The following is a 27558-nucleotide window of genomic DNA, read 5'->3' as shown; positions in this document are numbered from 1 at the left end:
TGATTTTTATATCTGGAAATGAGCACACTTCCTTCTGCTAGGACTCTAATGTAGATTATTGAGCCAGTCTACTTAGGAATTTAATTGGAATGGAGATTGCTGTTGCCCTGGTTGATCACAGTGTACTACATTGTGATTCTGTAGTGACACTTTGTGTTTAGGGTGGAGGCTTGTTTGCCAGAAGGCCTTTTCTTAATATCCATCCTCAGCTTTAGGTCTTTATTTTACTCTATGCCTTAGAGAGGGTCTCTCCATGTTCATTTAATTCTTTCACCATTACTAACTGGTACTTGTTACTTAATGCTTGTTAGAGTGGTGACGAGGGGTCAGGAGTCCATTTTTCATTTTTATGAAGGCTGTTCTTAGGCAGGTCTCTAAAGACTTTTTTTTCCCTGTATTTTTTACTTTAAAAGTATGGAGTCCATTTGTAAGGAAAAATAAAACTTGTATTCAAAAGGTTTTATAGTAAATACATTATTTTTCTGATAATAGGACAAACTATTATATATAACGCTATTATATGTAATTATACATATATGTACTTGGTAGAATATTATGGAGTCATTAAAAAGAATGTTCTATAAGAATTTATGATGATATTAAGAAATACTTATTATGTTAAAAGAGCAGATGTTAAATTATATATATGGTAGGATGCCAAATTATAAATTGAATAATAACTCAGCCTGCTGAGTATCTGGGACTGTAGGTATGTGCCATTATGCCTGGCTAATTTTTAAATATATTTTTAGAGATGAGGTCTCCCTATGTTCCTCTGCTGGTCTCAAGCTCCTGTACTCAAGCCATCTATCTTCCTCAGCCCTCAAACTGTTGGGATTACAGGCATGAGCCACCCCACCCAGCCCACTTTTCAGTATTTGCTAATCACTTGTATTGGCTCTTGAGGGCTGTGTGTTCATAACATTTACATATTTATTTATCTTTTGGATCCTACAGCTTTGTTTAAACATTAATTAGTTGACTTAGTTTCTGTGACTATTTTTTTCCAGTTTGTTGAGTAATTTTTAAGATCATTTAGTCTCTTATGAATGCGGTAATTTTTTTACTTTCATATATGAAATCTACAAATCTAGTTTGTGCTTTCTCCAACTTGATTTTAAAATGTTAGATTCAATGACATAGAAAAAAATTCCTTGAGCACAAAGCTGATTTCTAGACTGCAGAGTAGGAGCCTGCAAGGGTTTTCTCTCTATTTTATCAAGTTGAGGGAGAAGGGATGATGACACATGGGACTGGCATGAGGGCCTTCATAAACAGGGCAACCAATGCCAGAGAGATTAATGGTGATTCTTGAAGGGAGTGGGAGGAGGTGATTAGCACACTTAGGTTAATAGCATCGGATGGATAAGGAATGGCAAAGTGGAGTGGCCCAGCCATGGCATTCCACCTAGTTAGCTGCAAATAATCACAACCGAGCTACTCTGCTGTGTCTCTTCTTTCCTACTCAAGGAAATCTCCAGCCCCTTCTGGTTCCCACCCCCAGCTCTGTAGTAATTATTATAGTGTCTGTAACATCAACAGCTGCAGCTGGGCATGAAACGATGGAACACCAGCCTGTCTCTGCTTCTCGTGGGTTCAGGAAGTGGTCATTCATTTATCATTGACCACATAGTACCAGCCACCTACTGTGAGAAGCAAAGCAGACAAGAAGGAAAGAAATGGGCAGATTTGGGATGTATTTTGAAGGTAGACTTGAGAGGATTTGTTAAAGGATTGGAGGTAGTATAAGAGAAAGATGAACAAGGATGTCCTCAAGATCGGAGTAAGAAGTTGCCATATCCTGAGATGAGATAAATAGCAGGAGAAGAAAGTTTGAGGGTTGGTAATCAGGAGATCAATTTTTGCACACATTACGTTTGATAGGACTTGTGATTTCCAAATGGAGATATATGCACCTGAAGAGAGATTATGGGGCTGAAGTTCAGGAGGGAGATCCAGGGTGGGGATTTGTCAACAAGTAGATGGATGAGATCTTCCAGGAGACAGAGTGACTAGAAAAGTAAAGAGGATGGAAGAACGAGTGCTGGGACTTTCCACTGGGACATAATTTAGAGGGCAAAAAGATGAGAATAAACCAGCAAAGGTGACGGAGGGGCAGCAACCAGTGAGTTAAGGGGAAAGCCAGGAAGGTGTGGTATCCTGGAAGCCAAGGGAGGAAAGTTTATCAAGCAGGAAAGAGTGAGCTGCTGGGTTAAATGATGCTTGTGATGGTTGATATTGAGTGTCAATTTGACTGGATTAAAGGATGCAAAGTATTGTTCCTCGGTGTGTCTTTGGGTGTGTTGCCAAAGGAGATTACCGTTCGAGTCAGTGGACTGGGAGAGGCAGACCCAACCTCAGTCTGGGTGGGCACAGCCTAATCAGCTGCCAGCATGGCTAGAATAAAAGCAGGCTGAAGAATGTGGAAGGACTAGAGTTGCTGAGTCTTCTGGACTCCATCTTTCTCCAGTGCTGGATGCTTCCTGCCCTCAAACATCAGACTCCAAGTTCTTCAGCTTTTGGACTCTTGGACTTACACCAGTGGTTTGCCAGGGGCTCTTGTGCCTTCAGCTACAGACTGAAGACTGCACTGTCAGCTTTCCTGCTTTTGAGGTTTTGGGTCTCAGACTGGCTTCCTGGCTTCTTCGCCTGCAGATGGCCTTTGTGGGACTTTAACATTGTTATCATGTGAGTCAGTTCTCCTAATAAACTCCCCTTCATACATTCATCTATCCAATTAGTTATGTCCCTTTAGAGAACCATGACTAATACAGTGCTGACAGGTCAAGCAAGTGATAGGCTGAGAATTGACCTCTAGATAGAGCAAATTATTGAAGACTTTGATAAGAGTAGTGTCAGTTGAGTGGTGAAGGCAAAAGCCTGAGACTTGTGGGTTCCAAAGAGGATGGGAGGAGGAGAAATTGGGGCTACACAGAACTGCACTACTCAAAATGCAAGCCACTAGACACGTGGTACCTGGCACTGGGAATGGGCTCCTCTGAGTTGAAAGGTGCAGGGAGGGTAAAAACACACCAAATTAGTATGAAAAAAGGAGTGCAAAATATCTCAATAATTTTCATAATAATTTCATGTTGAAGTGATACTATTTTGGATTTCGTGGATATATTATTAAAAGTAATTTCACTTGTTTTTAAATTTTTTTCATGTGGCTGTAGAAAAATTAACATGACAGATGTGACTCATATTATATGTCTTCTTGACAGCACTGATATAAATAATTCTTTTCATAGTTTTATTATAAGGGGAGCAGAAGATGGGATGGTAACTGGTGGTGAAGTGGGGTAAAGAGAAACTGTTTTTCCTCCAGAAATGGAAGGATTGCAGCATGTTTTTATGTAGGAATAATCCAGTTGAAAGTAAAAGTTGATGATGCAGCAGAGGAGACAAGGGCCAAATGATGTCCTGGAGGAGGTGAGAGTGTTTGGGTTCCAGCGCATGTGTGAAGGGCTGACCAAAGGGTTATGGACTATTCATACAGAGTGACAAGAGAGGAAGCAGCAAGCGAGGTTTGCAAACAGAGGGGAGTATTTATGGAAGTGGGAGTGCTTGGGAGTTCCTCTTTTGTAGTCTTAGTGACATAGGGAACCAGTCTTCAGCTAGAAAAGAGGATGGGGGAGGAGGTTCTCTTCTGATACACACTATAGACCACAGAGTTTGAAAAAAAACTGCTTGCTGCTAGGTCACTTAGAAGACAAGGAAGGGATACTACAGGGTATTTCAGATTTGCTGGTGGTTCATTATCAAAAATAAAAAATGAAATAATCCATTGGAGATATGTTCCCACCCTGTTATCTTGTCTTCTTCATTTCTTGGACCCCACGTTTTATTTTAGATTATTTTTTTAATCAAAGTGGAAAATAAAAGCTCCACCTCTTTCCTCCTCAGTTTGCTTAGTGTTCAACATAGTTCCTCTTGCTGTGGGCTGGCTTGGTTTCTTTAAAACTTAATTGCTACAGAAACGTTTGTATCCAGAGCCCTACATTTTCCAAGTCCTCCTTTTGTTGTGTCTCTTGTTTTCCTCCACTTTTTCTGCCTTCAGGAATGAAGCGAGATGATGATGGCTCTGTCTCAGCAGCTCCCGGTGGGGGCTGCAGGCTGGGGAGGCAGCTTCTCCCTGCAATTTGGCTGCTTCTGGATTTGTAGCAGCCAGGCTTCAAAGAGAAACCACTGCTTCCTCCCCCAGCCCCACGTCAGCCTCAGAGGCAGCTGGGCCTATTGAAACATTCAAGTTTCACTTCAGGCTACTTTAAACGTTTGCTTTATTCCAAAACAGCTAAACTTGGAGTTATTTTCAGATATAGGCCATTTTTATGCCCCAGTATTGTGTGGTTTTGAAGCCTTTTTTCATATCATTAGCTGTAACCCCCAAAGGTTAAAAATAATGATTAAATAAAATCTTTACACAGATTACTCTGCTCCCTGGAGGGGACACTAGGCAGTGTCAAAACTGCCAGACAAGCCAAGCTGTGACAATAGTGACTTAGCTTGTGACTCTCAGGGTTGTCCAAATGATTATATTCTGGAGGAGAGGAATGTGAAACGGGGCCGAGGAGAACAGTGTAAGACACAAATTTTGTTTGGGGTTTGGTGAGGATCAAGATTTTTTAAATGGCCCATGTGCTGAATTCTCTCTCTCTTTTTTTCCTTGCTGTCTTGGAGTAATGATCACATAAACATACTCTGAGTTTATTTTCTGTGAAATAGTTGCAGTTCATCTTTGAGCTGATGAGCATCTGCACCTAGAAAACCATAAAAATGGAAGAGTTTACAAGAGGTTATGAGTTGGCACATCCAGGCAGGGGAGGAGAAAGCACTTAGGACAAGTAAATATTTTACAGCACCTATATTTTCAGACTGTCGCTGCTTCCAAGGCCAGCCTATTCTCGCTCCTGGCTCACTGTTCCTTTCTCTTACTTTTCCTGTGGATTGTTTTCTTTCTGTCTTCTTCTTTTTTTTTTTTAATCTCAGAGTTAATTCTACCTGGTTCCTCCAGTAGTTAACCTGCTACTTAACTATTTAAGCATTTTATAGATTTCTCTGAGCTTGCATTAATTATTCTCTTGGCTAACCCTTCTGGAGTCATTCCAAGTCAGGAGACAGTCTGAAATAGAAAGATGGCAACTTTAGGGTGGGTGCAGCTTGGTTACACCTGCTGCTAAACAAAACAGGATTTAGGAAAACATAAACAAAAACAAGCAAAGCAAATCAGTAAAAAAGACAGTAAACAGCCTGCCTTGGTAAATTGCATGCTTCTTTCTCTGACTGTTGTCCTCTTTGTGTGAGAGATTTGTTTGGGTTTTGGAAGGGATACTACAATGCACAACCTCTTTAATCCTCAATGAATTCAGTTAGGGTGAAGTAAATCATACCAAGAGGAGGCTCCTAAGTCAGAGAGAATGATTTTTGGTTTTTGGCACTAATGGGTGTTTGAATTTTGACTGCTTGTTCCACATTTTAACAATGGAAGCTATGATGGAACAAAACATATTTCTAGACATTGTTGCTTTTTATTTTTAGTGTAGGGTAAAGTGTTAGTATTAAACATATCTTGAAAATAAATAAATTTTCTCAATTTTTATAATGCTGAAAAATTAATGACCATATGGTAAAATACTCTGACTGTGGGTGGAATGCAAGGCATTGAAGGACATTGCCTAATGGAGGTGGGCGTAGTTTTCCTTGACTCCATAAAGGATTTTAAAATCCAACTGGGCTTAATGTTCCATCTAAATCAGCATTCCATGGCATCATGTCAGTCTACCATAAAAATTAGAGAAAGTTTCTATTGATCAGGAAAGAAAGAAAAAAAGAAAAGAAAGAAGAGGGAAGAAAGGCACAACTGCTCTATTGTGAAGATTAATCCACTTTATAAAGGAATAAAAGTATTTTGTAGCGATGTGGTAAGGATTCTTATGTGAGGGTTTCCCGCTTTCTGCTGGAGTGTACAGACCACTTCAGGTAGTCACAGCAGAAAAGAGTGGGAACTTTGCCCTTGGACAAGATTTTCTTTGCACTTTTTGCAAGAGGCCCAGTTTTTCAAGGGCCTGTGACAAAAGTCTGGAGATAATGAGAAAAGATGCCAACATGTTATTAGAAAGCTGGTTCTCAGTGTTTGTTGAGTGAATACTAGGTTGAGCTTTTTTAGCATTTAACTCTTGAAGTTAAGAGTTAAGAATGGTAAGGGGAGAGATAGCATGGGGAGAAATGCCAGATATAGGTGATGGGGAGGAAGGCAGCAAATCACACTGCCATGTGTGTACCTATGCAACAATCTTGCATGTTCTTCACATGTACCCCAAAACCAAAAATGCAATTAAAAAAAAAGAATGGTAAGGGAACCCTGATGCTGATTCAAAGGCCAGATAGCATTTTGCAGCTGCAGGGCTGCACCTTGGGCCCTGGCCAATGCACCTCATCCCTGCTCCTGCTGGGTTTTAACAGGCACCACAGGGCCCTTGGCTGTTTAGGCAGCCAACTTTGCTAACTTGCTTCATGGTTTCCATGATTCGAGCTGAAGTCCACCACAGCTAGGTTGGCACCTTTGCATTCATTTCCTTCACGCCCCATTGTAAGTTAAGTCATAAACGACTACATCAGATGGTCAAAGGATGGTTCCCTGGCATGCATTCTTTGATCTCACTCTGCTGGGAATCATTCGCTTGCCTTATAACTGGCATCTGGGCTGATGATATCAACTTTGTAATTTTAAAAATTTTTTGTGGTAAAAAACACATAACATCAAATTTGCCATCTTAACCATTTCTAAGTGCACAGTTCAGGAGTGTTAAGTACATTCATATTGTCATGCCACCAATCTCCAAAACTTTTTCATCTTGCAAATCTAAAACTATATACCTCCTAAACTATAACTCTTCATTCTTCCCTTCCCCCAGCCCTGGCAACTACCCTTTTACTTTCTGTTTCTATGAATTCTAGATAACTCGAAGTGGAATTATACAAAATCTTTCTTTTTCTAACTGGTTTACTTCACTTTGCATAATATCAAGACTCATCCATGTTGTAGCACGTGTCAGAATTTTCTTCCTTTTAAAGTCTGGACAATATTGCATTGTATGGATAGGTCACATGTTTTTCATTTCTTGAGGGATACTTGGTTGCTTCTACATCCAACTCTGTTTTTTAGTATTCAACATAATCTGAGGGGCAATATTGTTCTATTAATATTTCTATAACTATTTGTCCCATGAGCTCTAACCTCAATTGTTTTGTTAATATGAGGCACTTTTGCCCTCCAAAAATCCCTTTACTAATGTTAAGACAGTATTGGCCAGGCATGGTGGCTCACATCTGTAATCCCAGTAAGTTGGGAGCCTGAGACAGGCAGATTACAAGGTCAGGAGATTAAGGTCAGGAAATTGAGGTCAGGAGATTGAGACCAGCCTGGCCAATATGGTGAAACCCTATCTCTACTACTAATAATAAAAAAAGTTAGCCACACATGGTTGTGTGCACCTGTAGCCCCAGCTACTTGGGAGGCTGAGGCAGGAGAATTGCTTAAACCTGGGAGGCAGAGGTTGCAGTGAACCAAGATCGCACCACTGCACTCCAGGCTTGGTGACAGAGCGAGACTCCTCAAAAAAAAAAAGCAAGAAAGAAGATAGAGTATCAAACTTGAAATAAGGAAGAAGAATGGCTACAGTTTTCACTGTCTTGCAAGAGCAATTTTTTTTTTTTTTTTTTGAGACAGAGTTTTGCTCGTTACCCAGGCTGGAGTGCAATGGCGCGATCTCGGCTCACTGCAACCTCCGCCTCCTGGGTTCAGGCAATTCTCCTGCCTCAGCCTCCCAAGTAGCTGGGACTACAGGCATGCACCACCATGCCCAGCTAATTTTTTTTTGTATTTTTAGTAGAGACGGGGTTTCACCATGTTGACCAAGATGGTCTCGATCTCTTGACCTCGTGATCCACCTGCCTCGGCCTCTCAAAGTGCTGGGATTACAGGCGTGAGCCACCGCGCCTGGCCCAAGAGCATTTTCTAAAAGACCCACCCAAAGATGACCTGATTCTCTAGGGGAATGTATCTTATTTTGACATACTTTTGTTTTTATTAAGACTCAGACTCTATGAAATGACATGCTAATTTGTAGGATTTTATTCAGTAGTGATGCAAGTGATTTTGGTCTGGTAAAAAAAATATGACTTTAATGGTTATACTTTTATTGCCAAGGGTAGTATTAACTAGTGTTCCGTCTAATCTAGCAATCTTATTCTAACATTCATTCTCAGATGCCTGTGTATATTTAGTTTCTCAAATAGTCTTTGCACTGGTTTTATCATTCTGCTCATTACCTCATTAATGAATTACATAAACATTTGCCACATGCTCATGTTTATATGCAAGCCATAGTTATAACTTGAAAAAAGTTATGCTTTGAATTTCCTTCCTGCAAAGCAGCCAGCATAAATTACTGCGTTATTCATTTCAGTGAAGTTTTTGTGGCTAAGCCATAGAGGGGCCAGGTGTTGTCAGAACGGTTAAGCATGAGATCTACACTAGGAAAAAGTAGAAAATGGCTTTCTGCTAAATATAATTATAGAACAGGTTATTTTATTTTGAAAGAAGACTGACCAACAACACAACAACAAATTTAGCTTATACATATGTTCAAACATTTTAATCCAATACAAGGGCAAACTATACCTCTGGGTTGATGCTTGGACTGAAAACTACCAGCCTCCTCAGCTCAACTATGCAAACATCAGGCCAGGAGACCTCAGTGTGTGCTTCCCAAAAGGCATAGTAGGGAGGCTGGCTACACTCACATAGGTCTGCAGTTGCAAAAGAGGATATAAAAAATAAATAAATAAAAGGCAAAGTTTCCATAAACTCTGTATTCTCATACCCACCTGCAGCCAAACCTTCTTAATGTGGAGATGGGCCCATTTCTTGCAAAGGTTTTGCTCTTATGGTTCTGCTCTGTGCTGGAAGAGTACAAATGACTATGGAAAAGCCAAAGAAACAGTCCCTGCTGATTCCTTTCCACTCAGGGGGATGCGTGTGTGTATATGTGTGTGTGTGTGTGCGGGGATGTTACCATACCGTACAGACATATAGCCTGCCATTTTAAGTGTCCCAGAGATCAATTTATTCAATATTTTGGTGAAGAGAGGTGGCTCATTTAAAGGGTTAGTCTCTAAAGATTAGGAAATTATTCTCAAGGATGAAGGTAATATATCTTGGTTGCCTTGAAAATCCCAGGTATTCCTCAAAGACAGACCAACGTGAATTAATCAATGCTTCACTGAATTCTGCAAAATTTGTTTTTTCTTCTGTCCCATGTGAAAGTGAATGTTAAGATAAATGGTTATTTCTAGACTAAAATTAAAGGAAGTTGAGAAAAGCAAACGATGTATTTCAGTGAGTTAGTAGAAGGCCAGAGGGAATTCTGTTAAAAGCCTCCCCTACAGCTTAATCACTGTCACATTGCAAACTCTACCATGATAAAAAGAAAAATTTTAAACTATGGCCTCCCTTAATTTTCTCCATCTATGTGTGGGAGCTCTCCTCTGTGAGTTTATCTGTTTGAATTTTACTCTGAATGATTCAATCAGCCAGTGTGGCACCATAATTTGGTACTCCTTTGGCTAAATGCAAAGGGTTGGTGGTCTCACCCTGGGTATATGCAGATACCTCCCTGGCATTGTTACATTACTCTGTGGAGTCAGGGGATGACAAATGAAGAAAATTTCTCTGCTGAAGTTGGTGAGGCCCCTCCATTTCTAGGAAATCCTTCTTGATTTTGTTCTTATAATTTTTTGAATCTCCGCTTTTCATGCCATCTTTGTAGTTAGAGTCATTCCAGTCTTTTAAACAACATTGGTATACAGCTTTCTAATGGGGGCTAGTGTTTTGAATTTTCACATTGATGCCATCATATTTCAGGAATAACCACAAGTGGTTAATTCTGTAATTCTTCGAGACATTTTATTTTAAACTTTTAAACCTGAGGAAACCATGGTCAGTATCAATAAACGTTTATTAAGTGTCAGCTGGGTATGAGTCCCGTCCCTGGCACTTTAACAAGTCTGCTCTGAGTGGTCTCGGTTTCCAAGATGTTCCATTACCTGGTTTGGGAGTCAGATATTTCCCTCAAAGAGGTACTCTTTGTTTCCTGAGTTTTTATTATTTTTTTTATTTTTTATTTTTGAGACGGAGTTTCACTCTTGTTACCCAGGCTGGAGTGCAATGGCGCGATCTCGGCTCACCGCAACCTCCGCCTCCTGGGTTCAGGCAATTCTCCTGCCTCAGCCTCCAGAGTGGCTGGGATTACAGGCACACGCCACCATGCCCAGCTAATTTTTTGTATTTTTAGTAGAGACGGGGTTTCACCATGTTGACCAGGATGGTCTCAATCTCTTGACCTCGTGATCCACCCGCCTCGGCCTCGCAAAGTGCTGGGATTACAGGCGTGAGCCACCGTGCCTGGCCTCCTGAGTTTTAAAATTATTTTAAGTTCCCAGTTTTTAAAGCCATTATCTGTAGGACAAGAGTGCCCAGTAGTTTTCATTTACTAGGAGCTTACTGTGAGCTAGAAACTGTAGTCAAGGGTTTTACATGCGTTTTCTAATTTTATTTAATCCCCACACCAATCTGCTGAGTTGGCGCCCTGTTCTTCTGAACTCCATTTTAGAGGTAAGAACACTGAGGCTTGCTGAGAACATGCCATCAGCTCCAGTGACATAGCCCGTGTGGAATCCAGTTTAAGTCTGGGTGTGTCTGATTCCACAGCCTCTCTGCTACCTCATGTGCAGTCTGCTTTTTGGTGGCCTTTTGTTAATTCTCCCTTGGTGCCATGATATTTCAGAAGTTATATGTCATTTAGTTACACATTTTATGCCTTAGGAAACCAAGTCTGCATCAGCAGTTACTAAGTATTGACTGGCTCTGCGCTTCATATTTTACGTGTCTTACGTGTCTGTTTTGCATGGTCAGGATGTGCAAATTATTTCATTAGCTCATTATTTTGGTCAGATGTACTTCTACAGGGGACTATAATAATAAAAACTAGCTTAAATTCTCGATTATTCCGGCAATTTTGTTTAAAGATGAGAACAGCTGGCAGTTTCAATTCTCAAATGTTGAAAAATTGTGGAAAAGAAAAACCCTAAACCAGCTTGTTAACAAATGGCTTAGTAAATGGATCAGCGGGATTGTGCTCTCTCTGGCTCTTTCTGGATGTCTTCTGTGTGTCTCCACGGTCTGGGTGCAGTGTGATGCGTTGCTCCATGGAGAAACCACTGTTGAAAGAATAAACCAGGATGACAGAATAAACAGAGTGAATCCCGAGTGTGGGGGAAGCTTTGCAAGTCAGGCTCCTTTAACTCACATGCCTGGCCTTCTGGGAATGAGCCCCAAGTTCTCTGTTTGCGAACTGGTGTAAAATGGCTTATTGCAGCCAGTTTGTTTGATTTCTCATTGACTAGTGCAGGATCCTGGGCAGGCACTAGCAGACTGAGGCTGCCTTTGGGGGAGCCTCACAAACTGGGCACTGCTCAGTAAACAAACACATGTACAAATGTGCTGAGGGAAGGGGGCACCCGGCATGGCCTAATGGAAAAGAAAAGAATTTATTGTTGTTGATCATTATGGCTTTCACCTCCAATTCAATGACATACTTTTCTAAAAAGATTTCCATTCTTTTGTTTCTGTTCTGTTTTTTTTTTTTAATTTTTAGTTCTAGGGTTCGTGTACAGGATGTACAGGTTTGATACATAGGTAAACATGTGCCATGGTAATTTGCTGGATTTGCTGCACCTGTCAACCAATCACCTTGGTATTAAGCCCAGCATCCATTAGCTATTTGTCCTAATGCTCTCCTCCCGCAACCTCAGGCCCCAACAGGCCCCAGTGTGTGTTGTTCCCCTCCCTGTGTCCATATGTTCTCACTGTTCAGCTCCCACTTACAAGTGAGAACATGTGGTGTTTGGTTTTCTGTTCCTGCATTAGTTTGCTGAGGATAATGGCTTCCAGCTTCATCCATGTCCCTGTAAAGGACATGATCTCATTCCTTTTTATGGCGGCATAGTATTCCATGGTATATATGTACCACATTTTCTTTATCCAGCCTGTTATTGATGCGCATTTGGGTTGATTCCATGTGTTTGCTATTGTGAATAGTGTTGCAATGAACATACGCATGCATGTATCTTTGTAATAAAATTATTTATATTCCCTTGAATATATACCCAGTAATGGGATTGCTGGGTCAAATGGTATTTCTGGTTCTAGATCTTTGAGGAATTGCTACACTGTCTTCTATAGTGGTTGAACTAATTTATATTCCCACCAACAGTGTAAAAGCAATATACATACCACATTTTCTTTATCCGGTCTGTCATTGTTGGGCCTTTGGGTTGATTCCATGTCTTTGCCATTGTGACTAGTGCTGCAGTGAACATATATGTGCATGTATCTTTGTAATAAAATGATTTTTATTCCTTTGGGTATATACCCAGTAATGGGATTGCTGGGTCAAATGGTATTTCTTGTTCTAGATATGTGAGGAATCGCCACACTGTTTTCCTTAATGGTTGAACTAATTTACGTTCCCACCAACAGTAAAAGTGTTCCGAGGATTTCCATTTTATGTTTGTCAAGCTCTCTCTCCTTAGAGGAAGTCTAAAGGCTCACACTGTCCATAAGAATGGAACACTTAGTGCTGTTAAATAATTAAATTGGGTTGAGATTGTGCAAGACAGGGAAATGGAAGAGGCAGTTGATGAGAGCTGAGAAAGGAAATGGCAGAAGAAATGTTGCATGCCCATGATGGGGCCACTCAGCAGTGGAAATAGAACAAAGAGGGACCCATGCTTTTTCAATAGTGCTACTGGGACCTGGGCACATGTTCTTGCTGAGAAGAACTACTAATATTACCTGGGAGTGAGTTGAGCCTTAAAGTCCTTATCTGTGCAGCCTTGTGCTTTGAGCACTTTCTAGATGGTTCAAGAAGGTTGTAGAACTAATTCATAATTTGTGTAGCAAAAGAGCTGCCTTTTGGAGCCTTGGTAGTAACGTCACAGAGCTGGGCTTGAGGAAGGACAGAGTCAAAGACAGGGACATATATGTCTCCTGAGCTGCTTTGGAGAGCTCAGGACAGTGACACTGGCCCCCAACCTTGGACTGCCAGTGTGCACTTGTAACCTGAACTCAGACAGATATGCTGACTCCCAGGATGGGTGCGTCTTGCGTTAATGGCACATAATTCAGCCCCTCATTGAAGTTTTCCTGGAAGTCCAACCATGGTCTCCATGTGGACTCAGTCCTGGAACTCCCTGCCTAAGAGTACAAAAATGCCTGTTTTGGTATTTGTTCATTTGCAGTAGTCAAATGAGCCTCCATCCTTGGGATCTCTCTTTCCTTCCTCGTATCCTGTGTTCCATACTGCTCCTCTTCAGGTGCCATCTGTGAGACTCATAGGGTGATCCCTGACATTTACAGTCCTCAGCAGCAGGGTTTTCCCTAGTGGTAAATGGAAAGGGATCCTGATTTCTGTTCTTGCAGGAAAGGAAGAGAATAGCAAGTTGAGCCCTGGCTGACTCAGAGTCCTTTACTGTATTGAGATGTACACATTTTTTGTATTTTATCACCTGAAAAAGCAAGAGGTTTCCCCCATGACATTTATTTTCTTGGCCTTGAAACCTAGAATATTGAGAATGCAGCTATTAACCAAAGCCGCCTGAACTGAAGGAAGTCTTCTTACACAGTGTGTGAAAGCAGAGAGGAGCTGTTCATCGCAGCCTTTGAAGATCACCTTTTAATTTTCCCCTGAGTTCTTATTCTCTGACAATGTGCTTCATTCTTCTTTGGAGGAGTTTGAAATCGGTCCTTGATACTGCCTTTATGATGGCTTTAGAGAAATTCTCCTGCTGGATCTAGATGGGTCTCACGTTATGAAAGGAGCACCAGGACCCTGTAGGAAGGCCAGGGCTCCATTTATTTACATTTGAGGTGATGGCCATGGAGGAGAAAGATTCAAAACACACAAAGTTATGTATGAATTATGATGTGATATGTTCAGCATTTAGCTCTCCACTGGGCAGCACTTCAAAGTTTGTTTTCAATGGATTTTCTTTAGGGGGCCACACCAGCATCCTCCAAATGGGAGTCTGAGGATGCTTCCCATCTTACATCCCTCACAGATCACTGCCAGAGCAACAAGAAACAAACACCCTAACAATTTACAGTTCACCCTCTTTGATGTGAGGTGCGGTAGGGACATGAAGCCCAGGCCTCTGAGTAGGATATAGTTGAACTGGCACAGAAAGCAAACTCTTTCTCCAGGAAGAAGGAAAACTACACTAGCAAATTAAAAATATTAGCAAGCCTCTATTCAGATGCATTTAGCTTGATTTGGGTCAAGGTGGGGGAAGGGAAGACTAAGGAATTCAAACAGCCTGTGCCAAGGATTTGCTGGACATGTTCTTTTTAAAAAAAAAATGCTGACGGGCATTAAATTAAGTAACAACTGCAGATTACACAAGGGTAAACACTGCTGCTAATGTTTGACTAAAAGCTAACTGAGGGCTCTAAGTGACTCCAGTTAATCTACAGATCACGCCAGTAACAGCCCCAGGGGACTGGGGCTGCTGAAGGTAGGGGATTCAGTTTATAGTCAGAAGCCACATTTTTAAATTTAGAAAAAAGAAAACTAAAACCGTAGGAACTGATTTAGAAACTTCAGAGAGAGAGAAAGAAAGAGAGGGAAAGAGAGGGAGAGTGGGGAATGAGGAAAGAGGGGAGGGTGTGGGGGGAGTGAATTTAATGTCTTTGCTTGGCTTGGGATAGAAAACTGGCTAAGAAAAAAACAGCGAGAAACATGTCTAACTTTAATAATTTTTCCAGGATGAAAGAGTGTGCTGCGATCAAGACTTAAGTGCTCCTGTGAGGTAGGGGTCTTAAATCCAAGACTGTGCCAGGGGCTCCATCAACCCACAAATGAAGGAGTATAAACTACCTCATGTTATCAAATAAAATTGATTTAATTTTGCAACATTTAGCTTCAAGTTAAAATTTAAATGTACAGTAAATGATTTAAAAATTATAGTTCCTCTTCAGCATAACCTCTCTTGACACAATTTTAAATGCTTTTTGAATAGGATGTATAGATTATTTAGTAACACAGCAGTTGATAGCCTTAGATTGGGATTTCATCATGTACTTTAATTTGCTAAGGCTGGGATGACCATAATTGCCTCACAATTCAATGGAGCAGAATGGGCTACTTCGCACTTTTTACTGCATTTTTCTGTATAATAGCTAAAAGTCACCCCTCAACACACACAGGCTGTGTTTACGAAAGCAAGGCTTTAACCCCTGCATTTTTCTAGGTTTGAATAATTTTCTTAATAAGGAAAAAAAGTTTGCAAATTTGCACCATGATGTTAGCACGTCATTGTGAAGGAGGAAGGACTGGCCTGCACATCAGGGATGGAGTCCTGTCTGTTTGGTGTTTGCAAACCTTGAGGATCCTTGAGGAAGCCCAGTAACTCCAAAGACCCTAGTTTCCTCCCAAGTTTCTGCCTCCTCTCAGGCAAGGGCAAACATACCTGCTGTGCTAGGCCAGTCTTTACTTTAATATTAGAGTCTCAAAAACAAACAGTGGTAAGGTCTGGATAACATAGTTATATATTTCTATGTTTGCCCAGATGAAACTTTAAAAATGCTAAAATTGCCTGGAAATTTTCTCTTAATTGCCCTGGATTATCAGGCTGGAGAAATGGTTTGGGTGGGTACTTTCTAGTCTATTAAATCTTATGCTAACTTTACTGATACTGGTTCTTGGACTCTGGCAGCCTATTCTGCTTTTTAGCATTCTCCAGAGCTGCTCCTAGCATGTTGGAAACCAAACTCACTACCTGAAGAGACAGCCCTAACACCAAAACTTTTGCTTTGCTCGAGGAGCCAGAAGAGAAAAATAATGCTGTTGCATCCTGACTCAGTTGACCCCAAACTCGATGGCTGGCCTGACTGAGGTCACCAGCCCCATAGGACTATTTTAAAACTTTGAAAATCACACGGCATTTTCAGTTTTTGCCACTTATGAGTTCGTGCAAACATTCTGATGAGTGATCCTTGAAGTTACATTGCTTCTAAATATGAATGCTTCTAAATACTTTGCTCCAAGTTCTAGCAAAACTGAAAAAACAAGTGGCACTTCAGAGTGACCAGAATCAGTAGACATTGTTTAGTACTCTGTCCTCCATATCTGATGTTAAAAACAAGGACTAGGAACACCCATGCCTACCAGGTCAGTTTATTTGTAAAAATTGAGGATCGTCTAAAGGGGACGGAGCTTTTATGTATGGAAATGCTTTGTAATTGAAATAATTTTGCATTACAAAATTTTTTGTAATTTTTAAAAAGTGACATAAATTGGTGATCGTAGATACTGTCATACTGTATGACCAAATAACTTGATTGTGATGATGTGCCATTTCCTTTCTTTGTCTTTAACAAAAATACGGCTTTAGGTTAGATTTATCTAGCTTTTGGTTCTTCTACTTTAACTTGAAAGATGAAATTTATACAGTTTCTCCAGATTCCAAATCACAAGGTTGGGTAATGGCAAATGGTGTCCTGATAACAATCATAGCTGGGTTTTACTGTGTAGCTATTCAGTGACGGCTCTAAACAACAACCCGAGAAGGCAGGCACCATTGTTATTCCATCGCAAGTTTAGGAAGTGAGGCACAAAGAGACGTCAGGCATCCACGGTCATACAGTGGTTGACGGAGGAGCCCAGATTCAGCCTCACGGCCTGTTTTTATCTAGGTCGGGGCTCCAGCACCAGGAGGAAATGTCACCACTCTTTAATTCCAGGTTACTAAGGTACATGTGCACACTGTATAGCTCCACTGGACTCTCATCTTGTTTTGACATGGCAGACCCTTCACACTAGAGTGGAGAAGGAGGGATTGGTTTTCTTGATGCCTAATCGAACTCCATTCTTGATCATGCCTGAAGAACCCATCTCCTCCTACAAATTAGAACACACATTTTATTTTTTAATAAATTGTTTGGAAAACAATAGTAGTGACACTTAGTTTACTATCCATACGTGTCAGAAGTTTCCCGAAGTACTTTCCATTTCTTTTTCATTTTATTCTCACACTATGAAGTAGACAGTATTATCATCTCCATGTTACAGATGGGTATGCTGAAACACAGATGAGTCATGTCACTTACTTCAAATCCTCTAGTTAGAGGGACACAGAGATGGGCTAACGTCCAGGCATTCTGGTCCCATGGTTTGTGCTCTGAACACTACATCATCTTTTCAATGAGTTGAGAATTAATCAGGTGATTTGAGGGTTAGCAATAACATGATTTGGGCTGAGTTCTATCCCAGCTGATAGAATTGGAGAATTGGCCATTTTATCACCCCCCTCTGCCCCCCGTTTCTGCCATTGTCATCAGAGAACATTCCAGAAGAAAGATCCTAGGAGGATCTACAGAGGCTTGTGTTGTTCTCCAAGAATCTCAGACTGTGTGATATCTAATGCTTACTTCTTTTTTCGTTTCTTTTTATTTTTTTGAGACGGAGTCTCGCTCTGTCACCAGGCTGGAATGCAGTGGCGCGATCTCAGCTCACTGCAACCTCTGCCTCCCAGGTTCAAGCAATTCTCCTGCCTCAGCCTCCTGAGTAGCTGGGACTATAGGTGCATGCCGCCACACCCAGCTAATTTTTGTATTTTTAGTAGAGACAGGGTTTCACCGTGTTGGCCAGGATGGTTTCGATTTCTTGACCTCGTGATCCACCCACCTTGGCCTCCCAAAGTGCTGATTACAGGCATGAACCACTGCACCAACCTACTATACCTTGGTTCTCCTGCCTCAGAATAATGAGCCCAATAACAATAGCCTCTTTTTATTTGTGGTGTTTTCCAGTTTACAAAGTGATTTCTCACACTGTGTGATGTGAACCTCACTATGGTTCTATAGGATATATTCAATTATCATTGTATTGATAAGGAAACTGTAGCTTGGAAACACACAAGGCCACAAAACTGGTCCAAATGGGCTGGACATAAAACCTGGCTTTATACTCTCCTGTCCCCCTACTGCTCTTCCCAAATCCTCCTGCAGTGAGAAATCACCTCTTGTAGCAGCCATTTCAGTGAGAGTCAAAGCACTTCACAAAGCCCTCTCCTTGTTCCTTGGAACAAGTCTCTGTGAAGTGGTCCAAGCAGCCACCAAAACTGGCTGGAACCCACCCACATATCCTGCCCACATTGCATTGTATGCCTGAATTAACTTGCCATGTAGACATCTTACCATAGTGGTTGAGGATATTGGAACTACTAAGATGAAAGAACACCTAAGCCCCTGGTGGGTTTCTTTTACACTGTGTAGGTCCATGGCACAGACAGGGCAGCAAAGACAGCGCTCTGTGCAGAGGAGGAAAGTGTGCTTACAATATACGGCGCCTTGGCGTCCACCTATCACAGATGGAGAGAAGTGCTGCTTTTTCCTAGAGAAAAGAAATGAACAAGACCTGTTGATAGTGAATGAGTTGGGTCCCCGTGCTCCCCTTTCTCCGCCATGCCATCCAGGTGGGATGCTGGCACAGGGAGGATTAGATGTCTGGCCTATTGACTCATTCCAACTTACAGCCCACAAGGATGGAGCTTAGCCAGAGACTGAATACTGGAACTCCACTTGAGAATTTCAGAATAGCCTAGGCTGTTTCCACAGGTCTGAATCTGTGACCTACAGAGCTGGGGACCCCACCCTATATCTACAGTAATTGCTGTATCTAATGGTGTGGTACTGCTGACTTCCTTACCAGCTGTAGCTTTCTGTTGTCTGACCATGTTATTACTGTTCTAGGGGCAGGCTCCTAGAAGAACATATTCTCATATAATGTGACTGGCTGGCTCTAAGGTGTCCCTAAGAAAAGCTAACATCCCCTGCTCTGACCAGGCAGAAAGAAGGAGAGGAGGAAGAGAGAGGAACTGGAGAAAACAGATGCAATAAAGGCCTGTAAAAGGAAAACTTATGAAGCCCTTCTCTGAAGAGCCTTTAAGATGGAGTTTACCCCCAAGGTACTAGCAGACACATATGAGCAGGTTAACATCCCTAAAATAAAGCAGGAGCCAGTAATAACAGGGTCAGTCAACAGAAAGCTACAGCTGGAAAGGAAGTCAGCAGTACCACACCATTAGATACAGCAATTACTATAGATATAGGGTGGGGTCCCCAGCTCTGCAGCACACACACTCAGGCTGGAGAAACAGGCTCTGCTTCTGGGAAAGCATTCTCCACCTGGGGTACAGGTCCCTGGAGCCTTAAGAAGCCTTTGCAAAAAAATAAGCATTATCTCTTCTGAGTCTCCTAGGCTGGGTTAGAAGTTGCTTGCCTGATTATTGCGTGCAGCTGGAATGGTCTTGGTGCAGGCAGGGAACCAGGCTGAGGAGGATGGCGCATGTGTGTGTGTGTGTGTGTGTGTTCACGCGCACGTGTGCGCTGTAGCAGAAGCTGCAACTTTGCTGGTTGCAAAGCTGTTGTGCGACAGGGCGCCTGCTACTGTGACTAGGGCCCCGACTTGCAGATCTGCTTGTCATCACTTACTCTCTCAGTGGTTTGGGCATGTACGTCTTTGGGGGAACGAACAAAATTTTAAAAGTTCCTTAGTCTGGCAGCAGCAGCCAATCACTTTCCTGCCTATTACCCTCCTCTCTTTTTTTTCTAAAGTAGTCAAATGCCAGTTTGTATTTCACTAGCTTCTATTTCTGTGAAAAACATTTCAGGACTGCTTTCCTCATCCTTCCCACTAAAAATTTAGCATCTCACCACCCCCACTCTTGTTCAGTGCAGGAAGGGTTGGCCCACACGCACCTGATTTGTTCCCTCCTCAGTCGTGGCCAGCACCAGGTGGTTGCTGCCATCAGATGATGTTCTGCACTGGCAAGCACATGTGTTTCAATGACTCTGCAGTACCCATGCTTATAAAACAAATGCACCTAGATGAAGTTCCAGCGGCCTGTGGGGATACACTTAAATTCGCTTTGGCTTTGAGTCTCCTCTCAGGCAGACCTGTATACCTCTTCATTCATGTGCCTGTTTTAGTCACTGCAAAATACTTTACGGTAATTCCAGATGTGAAATGTACACAGGAGGACTCTAGTTTGCAGCACAGGCTTTTGGGTCAGAACCTCAGCTTGAATCTTGATGCAATGTATCCATATAGGTAAGTCCTTTTCACCTCTGTGCCAGTTTTCCCATCTACAAAATGAGACAGCAGCAACACCTGTCTGTATAGGGTTCTTGTCAGAACTGAATGAAATAAATGTGATGTGTTTAGCACAGTTCCTGGTACTCAGACAAACATTAGTCAATAAAGTTTTGCTAGTATTATCATTTTCTTGTTTTTTCCAAAAAGTAGATAATCTGAGCACATATCTGTTTATAGGGGGAGGTCTGATGGCCTGGAGGATGGGAAGAGGGGACCCATGAAGAAGCAGAAGTCACATTTAACTCTATTCTCACCATTCCTCTCTTGGGCCTGTCCTAAACTGGAAGCTGGGGGAGGATGGAGTGCTGGAATGCTGCAGAAGTCTGGTGGGAGGGTGCCTGGTGTTCACCACATATGTACACTGTTGCTTAACCAGGTTGGCGCTTTGCATGTAGGAAACAGTTAGAGTATGATAGGGGATGCCTAGAGGCACCAGTGGAATCCCATGGCACCGCAGACCAGAGCCTTCCCTTTCTTTCCTCTCCTGCAGATGAAAATTTGAATGCTAGGGTTCAGTGAAACACCTGAAGGAAGCTGGTGAGGCAGATGCCCCACTCTGCCTTCCAAGGGCATGCAACCAGTTCATGTGTGGAACTGGTCACTGCCAGTGGACTCTCTGAGTCAGCAGATCTACAGAGCAGAGAACCCCAAGTGGGGACAGATTTGGTCAAATGCCACTTAAATCACTGATTCTCCAACCAGGAGTTGTCATGGCACCAGCCTTGAGTGAGCTGGAACAAGGGAAGTGGTAGAAATCTTCATGAAGGACCAAGTGAGCAGGTAGAAATTTCTCCATTTTAACTTTTTCTGAGTCAATCTAAAAAACATCTAGTGCCTTTTTCTGTACATAGTGCTAAGCAATTTGCCAAGTAGGTAAACAGTTAACCAGGGCATATTAAGAATATTTTTTAAAAAACTTGATGAAATGAGTCAGGCAACTTCTTTGAGTAACATACAATTCAGATATTTTTTGCTTGAGATAAAGTAGCCCTACCTGGTCAGCTGCAGACTTTGATGGATAGTAGAGTGTGTGTGCCTGGGGGTTTGAATTTAAGCCTATTCAAATATGCTTTTCTCCTACCTGTTTTGTACCTTGCATGTCTCCAGGATAAGAATTAACAGAAGCGAGAAATATCCTTCCAGGACTAGTTATTAACTGTGAATGCTGAGAGGCCTTGATGAAAATAAAATGTTATAAATAGGCCCAAGAGTAGATCAGAGAGTTATCTATCTACATCAAGTGACACTCGGAGTTTTCACTGAACACTGCAGCCTCACAGTATTTCCAATCATTTCAGGGTATACCAAAGTTCTGTGGTATATCTTTTTAATGTGGCAGGCCTCGAGGGTGGATTGAGTTAGGCAGTTTATCCCCTTTTATGCCCAGTATTCACAGACAGCACTCCAATGGGGTAACATAAAACCATAGATAGGTTTCTTTACAGCGGTATTTAAGGGAACTAGGAAAGCAGCCCAAGTCATGTGTAGAAAGCTGGGGAAAGAAGCATCAGAAAAGAAAGTGGACCTTAGCAGAAAAGACAAAACGAACTGTTTCAGATATGATGCTTAAAAGTGTGTTTCTTTGGCAACTTATAATTTTCTGAAGCTGGTTCTCAGCCTCAGATCCTCCTCCAAGGTATTTCTGTTGTATTTTGACTCAGTAGGAGAGATCCAGTCCCAGACCTTCCAGCTCTCACCAGTATACCACAGGCTCACGCCATCCAGCAATCAGATGACAGGAGGAGGAGGGGTTCAGAGAGGGCTATTGTATTTCTCAGAAGGGGCTGGCTCATCTGCCCTCCAGTGTATTACTCACACTGTAGATGCACAACATGTCAAAGTATACTGGGACTCTGCAATGCATGCACCCACACACATGCGTACATACACACGCACTTCCAAACTAAAAAGAGAACTGAGCTCGAACGGGGACAGTGTGCAACTGGTGCTCCATGCTGTAAGGAACCCCCTCTTGTGGGTGTGGCTACCCCAGCAGGCTTGTCTGGGCATGTCCGCCCAGCTGACGCCAGGCCAAGTTTTACGGGAGAAATTGGCCTGTGTTTAAAGCTGGAGTTCAGCTTTGCTGACTATGGAGACTGATCTGTTGGTTGTCAGCAAAGAAAAGGTGGTTTTCAAAAGAGCAGGAGAGGACTCTGCTAGTTGCTACCGGCCAACTTTGACTGGCTGAAAGCTTGAGAAACAAAAATGTTATGCAGAATATCCAGTGACAGAAATAAATCAGAGATTGCCAGGGGTTGAGGGTGAGAGGAAAATGATTGACTTCAAAGGGACACAGAGACTGTCTGAGGGTGTTAGAAATATTCTGTCTTGATTGAGATGGTGATTACTCAACTGTATATGCTTGTCAAACTTTGTAGAACTGTGTGCCTGAAAAGGGTGAATTCTGTCTGTAAATTATAACTCAGTAAACCTGACTTTTAAAAACACTACAGTTTAGGGGGCCATATAAAAACCAAAGGACATTTTGAGTCATTAATGCCTCTTTAAGAATATTTTGGATTGAATTCTTTATTAGATTAAAAAAAATTCTTCATGGCAAGTATTAACCCTTTAAGAGCCAAGTGGAGGAGTAGAATCTGTATATTTCAGAGTTGTTTGTGCTTTTTAGTTGGTCATTTTACACACTTAATTTTCGATTTTATTTAGAAAAAGAAGTTATGCATTTGAAGCATAAGAGCTATAATTCCACAAGTTGAATTGGTTTTGAGATCCCAAAGTCATGACTATGTAGAGAATTTTTAATTTCTTAAGGATAACCTATTTAGAAAAACCTCAGAAATCAACTATTAGAACTAATGCTTCACTATGATACCGGAATACAAAATATTAAAAATATCTGTAATCAGATAATAATTATAAAGAGGGAAAAGATCTCTTTTACAACAGGTAAAAAACAAAGCAAAACAAACAAGAACAAGAACAATAAAATCTGGAAACAAACTTGTTTGTTTATATAGGGCCTCTGTGAATTTAGTTGTAAACTTTAGTTAATAAAAAAGCAGGCTTGAATCAATTGTGATGTATATTATATTATTGGATAATGTCAGTTTTTCTGAAATTGATTGGTAGGTCCAGTATGATTCTAATCAAAATCCCAGCTGGAATGTTTTGAAATGAAAATGTGACTACAAGGTTTATCTAGAATAATTTGTGGATAAAAATAACCAAGAAAGATTTATAAAGAAATAAGGGGAACTGTGCTTCAGATATTAAAAACCTGTTATAAAGCTTTAATAACATAATATTGATATATGACTAGACAGAAGAGAATAGAGTCCCCAGGCACACTCACATGTATATAAGAATTTAGTATTTGAAGACATTTCAAATTATGGAAGGAAATGAAAGATTATGCCAATGAATAGTGCTGAGGAAGTTAATTCACTTTTTAAGGAAAGGAGAGGACACAAATCATATCCCTAAATAAATTCTGGATGAATTAAATAATTAAATTTTAAAGTATGAAAACACAAATGAGTAGAAGAAATTATGGTAAATATCCATCAACTCCCAGTGTATGGGAGCACTTTTTAAACAAAAAGGTAGAGGAAGAATCTATAAAAGAGGAGACAGAATCTTTTTCCATAAAAATTAAAAACATATACATCCAAACTCATTAAAAAAAAGCATAAGGCAAAGAATAAGTTGAAAAAAAGACAAAATAGAAGACAAAGGTTAATTAACATGGTTAATACATGAAGAGCTTCTGAAGTCAATGATTAGAAGATAAATATCCTAAACAGAGAAATTTTCAATATTCATTTAAAAAGTAATTTGTTCAAGCAGAAAAAAGTTAGAAATAAATCATGAAAAAATTTCAGGCTCACTATTTATTTAAAAATAATTTTAAAAGACACCAATTTCTGCCCATTAAATTAGCAAATATTTTACATTTAAAAACCCTGGTAATTATATAGTTGGGTAAACGTTCAAACTAAAGGAAAATCTCATCCTCTGCTGGTGGAAGTCTAACAGTCTTTGAAATTTTCTAGTTAGAAATGTGGCAATATGTATGTATTCAAAGACTTAAAGCTGTAAACAAATTTGACCTAATAATTCCTCTTTAAGAAGTCTACTTAGGATATGTTTTTAGGAAATACTAGGATTAAGTATAAGGATATTTATTGCAGTGTTACTTGTGACTGAAAATTTCTAAAAATAGGTTTAATTAATGACAGTACATCTGTAGTCATGAAAGACCACATTCTTAGGAATATTTAAGGCTTTGGAAGAAATATAAAACATAACATGAAGTGAAAAAAAGAGGCACAGTTGCATGTACAAGAGCTGTGGGTGGGTTTGCATGTACAAGAGCTGTGGGTGTACATACATCCGTATGTACACACACAGAAAAAAAGGCTGGAAGGATCTGCATCTGTGAGATGTTAATAAGGTTCTTAGGAGTGGAATGATTAGTAGGTTTTTATTACATTATATGGTACTTTTTCAAATTTTTAGTAAAAAGGTTGTATTAACTTTATGATCAGAAGTATAAACATTATTTTTGTAATTTTCTTTGCTATCAAGGGCTCCCTCTGCTGCTCACCTAAAAAATCGTGAAGAGTTGGCTCCCTAATTTTCATTTCTGATTTTTCTCATTTCCTAATAGCCTCCATTTGACCTTGTGACCACTCTCCACTTCTTATTTACCTTAAAAGCAGACTCTAATAATTTGAATATTTGGAATGATATGTCAAGTTCTAGAATTTTGTTTTAATTGAGATGTAACTCACATACAGTAGTCATCCATTTAAAGGGTACAATTGAGTGGCCTTTAAGTATATTCACAATGTTGTGCAAATGTCACCATGATCTAATTTCAGAACATTTTTGTCACCCCCAAAAGAAAACTCATGCTCAGTATTAGCAACTCCCGATTACTTCTTTCCACCACCCCTGGTAACCACTAAACTACTTTTAGCATTTATGGTGTTGGGTCTCAGAAAATGATATCCTACACTGTGGTGCTTTGGCATACTAAGCACTTTGAATTAAATGAAATTGGAGTACCTTAGAAGCTGCCTCAGAACCAAAAACATTTTAACCTTCTTTTGCTTCTTCTCCCCTGACCCCAAGAGCAAGGAGGGACTCTCTCTCTCTGGAATTTCCTTATCTAAGAAAACTTCTCAAAAGAAACGCAAGTGTCTTAAGACCCCCTCTACAGGAATCTCATCAAATAATCCAGAAAGACTAAGCACCTAAGAAAAGAAGAGACTATAAAAGTCATCACTACTTGCAGTTAGACTTTTCATCTATTCCTCTGAGGACAGGTTGGAGAGATTACCTAGGAGGCTTTTTCTACATACTAAGACAACCTTCGTTCACAAGGCGGTTCCGCTGCTCTCCTTCCCTTAACTTGCCAGTCCCATTCAGTTTCCTAAGACAATTATTTACAAAATAATGTTTGCCTCCTGAGTCCATTCATTTCCCCTGAAAATAACTTACTACCCCTCTAAAATTGGTTACAGCTGCCTACTTTTCTCTCCCTAATAAGGAGGGTATTTAAGCTTTAACCATATAGCCCTTTTTTGAGTCTCATATTTTGTATGGTTCCCATGGTTATGCATATTAATAAATGTGTAAGCTTTTTTTCTTGTTAACCTGTCTTTTGTCACTTTATGTCAGTGAACCTTCAGAAAGGGCAGAAAGGAAGTTTACTTCTGCCTCTACAATGGATTTGTTTACTTTAGACATGTTTTCAAGGTTTATTCTTGTCATGGCATATACCAGAACTTCATTTCTTTTATGATTGAATAATATTACATTGTTTGAGCATACAATATTTTGTTTATCTGTTCATCAATTAATAAACCTTTGGGTTGTTTTCACTTTTAGGCTATCATAATTAATGCTGTTAGGAATATATATGTGTAAGTTTTTATTACATGTTTTAAATTCTCTTGGGCAGATACTTTGGGATAAAATTGCTGAATTACATTGTAACCCTATCTTTAACTTTTTGAGAAACTGCCCAACTATTTTCCAAAGTAACTCTCATTTTATATTTCACTGGCATTGTATGACAGTTCCAGTCTTTCCTTATTCAAACTGATACTTAATTATTGCCTTTTATTGTAGCTATTTTAGTAGATATGAAGTGTTATCTCATTACGGTTTTGATTTACATTCTCTAATGACTAACATCAGGCATCTTTTAATGTCTATACAAGATATTTGCATATCTTCTCTGGAGAAATGTCTATTCAAATCCTGTGACTATTTATTAATTGGGTCATTTTTCTTTTTATTGTTGAGTTGCAATAGTTTTCAAATATATTCTAGATCCTAGACCTTTAACAGTTTATAATTTGTAAATTTTTTTTCCCCCGGCTCTCAGTGACTTACTGGGTGTGATGGTACCGAGTGTCAAATAATTTGTAAATATTTTCTCCTATTCTGTGATTTGGCTTTTCACTTCTTTATTTTATCTTTTGAAGTGAAAGTTTTTTATTTTGATAAAGTCCAGTTTATCTGTTTTTTTTTTTTTTTTCTGCTTGTCTTTTGGTGTCATATCTAACAAACTACTGCCTAAGTCTGAGGTCCCAAATTTTACAGCTGTGGTTTCTTCTAAAAGTTTTATAATTTTAGCTTTTACATTTAGGTCTTTGATATATTTTATGTTAATTTTTGTATAGGGTATGAGATAGGGATCCAATTTCATTCTTTGTCGTGTGTATATCTAATTTTTTCAGAACCATTTGTTTAAAAAACTATTGTTTCCTCCAATGAACTGTCTTGACATTCTTGTCAAAAATCAGTTGACCATAAAAGTATGAGTTTACTTCCAGACTCTCAATCCCATTCCATTGATAAATATGATTATCCTATGCCACTACTATGCAATCTTTATTGCTGTAGCTTTGTGCTGTAACATTCAAAATTAGTAACTGTTAGTTCTTTAACTTTTTTTTTCAAATTATTCTGGTTATTCAGAACCCTTTGAATTTCCACATGAGGTTCAGAATTAGCTTATATATTTATGCAAAGAAAGCAGCTGGAATTTTGATAGAGTTTGTGCAGAATCTCTAGATGAATTCAGGGAGTTTTTTAATCTTAACAATATTAAGTGTTCCAATCCGTGAAGACAAGATGTTTTCCAGCTATATAAGTCTTCTCTAGTTTCTTTCAATTCTATCTTGTAGTTTTTAGTATACTAGTCTTGGAATTATTTTGTTAAATGTATTGCTAATTATTTTATTATTTTCAATGCTATTATAAATGAAATTATTTTAATTTTATTTACTGGTTGTTCATGGCTAGT

At 40.1% G+C, this 27558-nt stretch overlaps 1 long non-coding RNA gene across 1 annotated transcript; it reads left to right on the top strand.

The window, feature by feature from the left end:
• Positions 1-14580: 14580 nt before the first annotated feature.
• On the top strand, positions 14581-15034 carry LOC103791457 (uncharacterized). The gene is made up of 2 exons (XR_004742442.3): positions 14581-14634; positions 14885-15034. It is a non-coding gene; the product is annotated as an uncharacterized LOC103791457 (long non-coding RNA).
• The last annotated feature ends 12524 nt before the right edge of the window (positions 15035-27558 follow it).

The sequence above is a fragment of the Callithrix jacchus genome, chromosome 1 (genome assembly GCF_049354715.1).
Source record: "Callithrix jacchus isolate 240 chromosome 1, calJac240_pri, whole genome shotgun sequence".
Lineage (NCBI taxonomy): Eukaryota > Metazoa > Chordata > Mammalia > Primates > Cebidae > Callithrix > Callithrix jacchus.
The sequence above is the reverse complement of the archived record's forward strand: the minus strand, read 5'-3'. Positions and strand labels throughout refer to the sequence as shown.